This window comes from Lonchura striata, chromosome Z (assembly GCF_050655825.1).
Source record: "Lonchura striata isolate lonStrDom1 chromosome Z, ASM5065582v1, whole genome shotgun sequence".
Classification (NCBI taxonomy): domain Eukaryota; kingdom Metazoa; phylum Chordata; class Aves; order Passeriformes; family Estrildidae; genus Lonchura; species Lonchura striata.
Window position 1 is genome coordinate 28,563,454 of NC_140740.1, and position 7,647 is coordinate 28,571,100.

Consider the following 7,647-nt stretch of genomic DNA (forward strand, 5'->3'; position numbering starts at 1 on the left):
CCCGCTGACACAGAGATTGCAGACAAACCCTTCTATTGTCACTGAAAACAAAGGAAAGGAGGAAGTTCCTGCCCATTGGAAAGTCTCTGTTTGCCCTGAAGGACTCTACCTCTTCCTTTCTCAGCAGCAGCTCAGCAAGCGGACGCCAAGAAGGACGAGAGAGGGAGGGGTGGTTGATTTGTGTGACAATTTAACAACACTTGTAAACAAGAGCTGAGACTGTCAGTAACATCTCTGCAGGGGCAAGTCCTTGCTGAGGATGAAGAGCTGTGTCACTTGTGTTTAGTTTGCATCGAGTTTACGGCACGGTGGGTTTTCACCCTGCAGATGTGGCCCCTGTCACAGCAGTCTGTTCATACTTCAGGAGGGTTTGTACCCACAGGGACAATGCTGCTCTTGCCAGCAGACCACAGCTTGCCCTCATATCAGAAAGTCCAGGCAGAAATTACTTCTTAAAGTAACATTTTCCTTTTGCTCTCAAAACCAAGGTTTCGATGTAATGGTATAATAGAAACAAATATTATTCCCCGCTGTCTATCAGGACAGGAATAAAATCCTACCACATCCAGATAGCAAGGCACTGATTTCACTTCCACTGTGGAAATGACTTGCAGGGGCAAGTAAAGTAAATTCTGTGCTGGAACAGTGAAGTCCTGTCACTCTAAATCAGTGTGATGCCTGAAGGGTTTTATAGCAGGTTTGCACCTATGTCAGCGCTAAAGAAGCTTATAAGATCCAACATAGACCTAAGGTTTGCACAGCAGAGTTTAGGCTGACAGCTAAGAGAACATAAATGGTCTTTCCAGGCCAGAAGGCTGATGAGAAATGTTGGTGTTTCTGCTCTCCTCCCTTGTTTAAAGCACAGCAATGTATTTAATGAGATTTTGGAATTGCAGCTAAAAATCATGGCCAGATTAAGTAATGGAAGTGGTTGTTGTGCATTTCTAATTGTGGAGGTCAATCACTATCAGTGTAGCTGCTTCTGGTAAGACAGAAAGCTCTTTGAAGACACTTCTTAAGAGAAATGTCTTTTTCCTTTCCATTCTTAACTGCAAAGTCTCCTCCAGGATGTACAGCAAACACGTTATCTAGATCGTCTTTTCACAATACCAAAAAACTTCCCCTTTAATCAGCTTGAATTGTACAATTCTCATCTGTACTAAGGAATTCCACTTTGTCTCTGCTGTAAAGAAGTGATTGCTATGCAACAGGGTTGATAAAGGACAGACCCAAATTAACAAGAGGGATATTTGTTAGAGCTACCATTCCTCATCACACATTTTAAACAACACATACCATCAAGCCCAAAGCTAATATGGCTCCTTGTTAAATATTTCTGATGAATTACACATCCTTGTGTGAAGATGGAATTAGGATTTAAAGCCAGTATTTATGCATATACAAACATTGTGCAAGAACATTGCATATTCAAAATGGAAAAAATATCACCAGTACAGGGCAAACACTGCAATAACATGAGTACACTTCTCCCATCAGGTTCACAGGCAGCTTAAACAATTCTGTACTTGCAAATAATCTCTTCTGGCATCTTTTGGGGCCCTGAACCAGGAAAGTCACACCCAAATATTGTGACACCATGAAAACATCTCCTGATACAAACCAGTCTCCAGGGGACACAAGTGACTAAGGCAGCCTCCAGTAATGTAGCAGGACCCAGGTTTGCTGTGATCTCCTTGTCATCGTGGGTTTGCAATTCAGACTCACAGAGGGCCTTGAGTTGGAAAGGACCTTAAAGACCCTTTAGATCCAACCCCTCTGCCATGGGCAGGGACACCTTCCACTGAAGCAGGTGACTCAGAGCCCCTCCAAGCTGTGGCAAATACCCAAGGAGCCCTTTTTCTCTGTTTTGCAAGGTCGGATTTCCATGCTCACATACACAGATGGCCCCAGTCTCACACAGAGCATTGGTGGCTGGTCACTTAGCTCCACAACCCAGCAGAGATCCTATTTTGGATGGCTCTCACTGCTCCCATGGCCTCCAGGGACCAGCCACTAACTGCCTCTCCTCCTTCTGCTTTTCCAGGATCAGTGATTTCCTGCTGCTTCTTGCACGTCAGAGACAACTGGAAGAGATAAGGGGCTGAGGATGCAGCTTCTGGCAGAGAGTGGATAACACTCCGCTGAGTATTTTATTCTCCTGCCACTAAGCTGCTTCCACAAATTCCTCCTGCTTAGAAAGGGGCTGGTGTGAGCAGCAGGAATTGTTGCTGGCTGGAACATTTTGAAGAGCTGTACAAAAGAAGCTTTTTGTGGAAGGCCAGCAGCTATCCTTTGTCAGCAGCACAAGGTGTGAGGTTCCCTTGAAGGCCATCCCTGCACAAGGACAGCCTGGCCTTCTCCAGTACCCAGAACACCTTTCAGGCTTTCGGGCTGGCCTTGTCCCTCCCTCTGGAGAAGCAGGTTGCTGTTGGAATTCTCATATCCACCTTTTCTGGCTGGATTGCTGTGTTTTACCACAGACAGCCCTGGAGACAACAGTACAGACGGGCTCCAGCTGCAATAAAAGGGGACTCGGTTCCAGATTTTCCCTTGGACCAGCGTGCAGCAAAAACACCTGGGCCTCGTTCCGGTCTGTGTGGGCTGGTAGTCAGCTTCTGCTGGGAATTTAAAGCTTTTACCCTACTTTCCACTGCAAATAATGGAGCAAACCCAGCTGCACCAAAGCCCAAATTTCACACTTACAATTAGAATTTTCATTTTCCTCTATTCAAGTCTTGAAGAAAACAAACTTTACTTGAGTGAGCTGGAGGCAGTGTCCTCCAAGATCATCCTTGAGTAGCACAATATTCCAGGGGAAGATTGGCAAAGCCAGAGTTTACTGATGCTCAGGAAGCTTTGCAAAACCTTCCACCTGCAGAGCTCTTGCACCCTCCTGAGCTCCTGGAGTCCTCACTCACCTCAGGCACAGTTTGCACAGGAAGGGGATGGTTCCATTTGTGAGATGTGGGGACAGGAGGAGGGAAGACTTTGCAAACACTGTCATGAGGGCAGGGCTGTTTTCAGGTATGGTGCCAAGTGGCAGTAGAGAACCTTTGATTTCATGTCAGGTGCTGAAGGGCAAACATTCTCAGTGAAAAGGAGAGAGTGTCTCCACTCACAGAGCAAGGTAAGTAAAGGGGAAAGTGAAATCTGTATTTCAAGGGAGGTGCTCAGTTTTTAACAAAGTATTTTTGCAGATGTGCCTAGGCAGCAGTGATTGAGAGCATTTTATCAGACTCACAGAGTATCCCCACATCTGCTTTGCCACATTTGCTCTCTTTTTTCATTGTGAATGATTTCTGTTGCCAGGGTGGCTCCTGCTTGGAGTTCTACTCTCAGTGGAATCCTGGAGTTTCCTCAGCAGTCCTTTGCAGTGAGTTCTGAGCCAACGTGTGGCTCTGCTGCCATCCCAAATCTGCGCTTCCCTTGCCCAGCCTGAGTGCAAGTCCTGGGCACGGCCAGAGATTTTCATGGCCAAAATCCTCCAGCATTTCCATCTGCTCATGGCTTTGGGCAGCACAAATCACAGAACACCCGGTGCAGCTGACAAATGGCATTTCCTGCAGATTGCTACAGCTGCACTACTGATCGACAAATGCATGAGAATCAATTTCAGTTGGAAAATGTAATTTATTACAAATTGCTACACCCACGCTGAGAATACAGAACTATACAAGTATTAATTTATGTTAAAAAAGGAACTTATTACATTAGTAAAACAATGCTATGTAAAAATATACAAATACCAACTTCAGTTAGCAAGCCTTAATTTATTGCCAACCTCTACAACAATTTACTGTACACAAAGATCAATTAGTTGTTTCACAGCTTAATTTATTACATATTACTACGAGTGTAAAACCCATCTAGGAATACAAAAATGTGTTTGTCTTCCGTCTTGAAGTTTGTTCTTCTGTAGTAGGTTTTACATATTCCTTGTTACAAGTTTGTAAGGGTGCATTCCATGTACCACATTTGGCTTTGTAATGGTTCAGTCCTGAGTTGTTTACCTCAAAATTTTTCCACAAATGGATGTCAATCCACCTGTCAATCTCCTTGTATCTCCTTTGTTCTCTGCTGGAGTGTTCCCTGTCCTTCATCCCTTCCTCGAAACAAGATTGGGGTGCAAGGTTTGCTCCTTCCCCTTGGTGGCTTCTATTGGATAGTCCTTACCCTGCACCCCTCCCCTGATGCCTTCCTATTGGTAAGAGGTTGTGTCCTTCCTTAAATCCCGCTCGCCTTAAAAGCAGCTTTTTGCCCTCAGTTATTGTCATTTGTCCCTGAATCCTCTGGGGAATAAAACTCCCTAGAATTCAAACAAGTGACTCCTCTTTATTCCTTTGCCTCGGTTTCTCGCACTGTGCTGCTGCTGTGTTACGCATGCCACAGCCGTCTGCTGCAGGGAGCTGCAAGTCCCCGGCAAGCACCACCACCCAGGAGATCTCAGTGGAGATCTGGGGGTGGCCACCCTCGTGACTGCACACAGGTCTCGAGGAGTGAGCTGGCTGGAGAACATCTTCCCTGTGACCCGCAGCACGTAGATACACAAAAATATCAATCTCTCTCTTTAAATAACCCTCTACCAAGAACTCAATAGATAGAATTACATAGCTAAACAACTGCATACATAATGAAAGTAATATATATATATAAAACCACCACAATATACAGAAATAAATATGGATTTTTAGATATATATGTACACATTTATTACATACATGTGCATATAAATACATATATAAATATAAAAACAAACACATAGAAATAAACCTATACAAATAGCAACACACATATGGAAATATCCAGGTAATTATCTGTGTTCATGTACAAGTCCAGACATCTTTAAGCAGAACTACAAAGCAGAAGGATCCCAGCTGCCCCATCTCCAAAGCTTCTCCCTCGGTCTCTTCCTCCTGTGCAGAGCAGCTCTGCTGGACAGGGACGGCAGAAGGCACAGCTGGCAAGCAAAGGGAACACTGAGTCAGTACGGGGACCTTTCCCTTGGCAGCAGCTGCACTTCCATCGGGGAGGAGGAGATCTCAGAGCCTCCCCAGGAGGGCCAGAAGGAAAAAGCAGCCGAGCGGGCCAGGCCGCGGTGAGCGCAGCCGCGGCGGGCCTGTCCCGCAGCCCCGGCAGCCCGGCACAGCCGGCACAGCTCCCGGGCCCTGCCGGCACAGCTGCCTTGCCCAAGGACAGCCCCTGTGCCGGCCGGGGCAGCTGCGCTGAGCAGCCCCAGAGCGGGCAGGGCCCGCTCCTGCCCCACCGGGCAGTGCCCGCGGCCTCAGCCCCGCCGCCCGCAGCCCCACCCTGCCTCCCCGGGCTGTGGCCTCACCCGGGCTCTCTCCAGGCTGGCAGCAGCAGCTCCCCGGTCCTGCTCCTGCTGCTGGCCGGCAGCTTCTCCCTGCTGGCTCCCGTCCGCCTCCGGCTGTCCTCGAGCTCTTCAGTGCGGCTGTGGCAAAAGCGGAGGCTCTGGAATTGCTTCCAAGGCCCGGCAGAGCTGCAGTCCCGGAGCCCTCTGTGCTCCCTGCCGGCCCCTCCATCCCCTCAGCCCCGCCATGCTCTGGGCAAAGCCCCAGCCCCCTTCAGTTTCTTCAGCCCTCACAGTCCTCTCGCCCCCTCAGGCCCTTCTGACCCTTCCCGTCCCCCTCGACCCGCCACGCCCTCGGCCTGTGCCACTTCCCTGTCCCCTCAGTGCCACCATGGCCCCCGGCTGCCCCACACCCTCAGCCCCAGCAGCACCTCAGGGTCACCGTCCCTTCAGCGCCACCGGCCCTCGGCCCCTCGCTCTCACCGTCCTTCAGCAGCTCCTCAGGGGACAGTGCCTGGGGCCAGCGGCAGCTCCCAGCGCTCCAGGGACACCCAGGCTGGAACTGCTGCTCCGCCCGGCCCGGCCCCAGCTCGGACCAGCACAGGGAGAGGGGACACGGGGGGCACAGGGGAAAAGCGAGAGGTGAAAAAGGCAGCCCAGGGGAGAAAGAGGGAAAAATGCAGCCTAGGCCTACACAGTTCTATCTACGCATCTAAATATTCATATAACTCTTAACTACATAACTATGCATATTTATACATATATATACATGTTACTCTATACATCTATAAATGTAAATCTAAAAATGTATAAACATTACTCCATATATAAAAATAAAAATTTATCACATCTATAAAGATAAATATATATATGTTTAACTAGATAAACACACCACTATAAATCTATAGTTGTAACTATATAGATAAATAAATAGAACTATAGGAATCTACGGATCTATGTATAAACAGAGGGATTCCACCTGCCCGATGGTCACAGGCTGTCCCTCTGATCCTTCTTCCCATGCAGGGCAGCCCTCCTGGCAAGGTAGATCAGGTGGATATCTGGGAAGCAAAAGGAATGCTGGGTCAATATTGGCCTCTGTGCATCCTTCCCTTTGGAAGTAATTTTCCTACTACCAGGGACTGTCAAAGATGGCCTGAAAGGCAGATTCTTAGTCGGCAATTTCAGACCTGCTCATTAAAGAACAGAGATCCTTCTAACTGTTCAAAACTGTGTAAAGCATTGACGTACCTCGGTAAAGTTGCACTCGCAGTGCAAATGGCACCCATGAGAGCTTGAAACACAGACAGTCCCAGCTGCCACAGAGAAGCCCAGGATTGTTCTTTCTCTGTGCTCCCTCTGTCCTCTGAGGACAGACAGACCTCAGTCCTCACTGAAATGGCTGAAGCTGAGGGCTGCTGGGGGCTGAGTTATGAACTAGCACCGTTCCCTGCCACCTACAAACTGCCCTCTGCAGTGAGCAACAGCTCCTCCAAACAACCACCAGCTCTGGGATTAAAAGCTGGGAGGGAAAGAGCTCCCTACCAGGCCTTCAGGCTACACCAGCTTTGCACAAGAATGCCAATCCAAAGGGCTCTCTCATTTAGTTCTCGCTAATTTGGGGTAATTTCAGTTTTTCCTTGAGCTCCTGGATTTATGACTTAATGATTTGTTTAGTCTCAGAGCTTCTGGTGCTTGTATTTTTAATGTATCTCACTATAGCTGCCAGCAGACTGGTACTACATTGATTTAATGCCTGGAGACGGTGTCAGAGCCCCTGCAGATGGGTAGAGGGCAGGGCTCAGGCACGTTGTGCCAGTGCAGGATCTGAACTAAAGGCACCGGGGAGCACCAACCCTGCAGACAAGAACTCAACTCTTCTCATCTCATCTTCCTGTCAGAGGCAGGCTCAGAGCAGCCGTCTCACACCTCTCTAACCCAATAGAGGCTCTGTCCTTACCAGGCTCCTCGGGCTCCTGGGAACTGTTCGTGCAGCTCTGCGTGCCAGAGGAACCTCCCTCTGCTGCAGCCTTGTCCACAGGCTCCCCTCCTGAAGACTCAGGCACAACAACAGTATTCTCCTTGAAAGAGAAACAGAAAGAAAGAAACCCTCCTCAGCAGTTACACAGAACACCTGGTCCAACAACTTTGTGGCTCACACTCTTAATCCCTTGTTCCTAACAAGAAGTCTGGGCCCCAAAGCCCTTCAACTGTCAAAAAGATTTCATTTCCTCAAACACGGTCCAGAAACTGTCAAAGCTGACAGGGTTGGACATGGATGTGACACTGAATACGTGGAATGGCTGATAAGGAAGGAGTCCTGCCAGCTCCTGGCACAG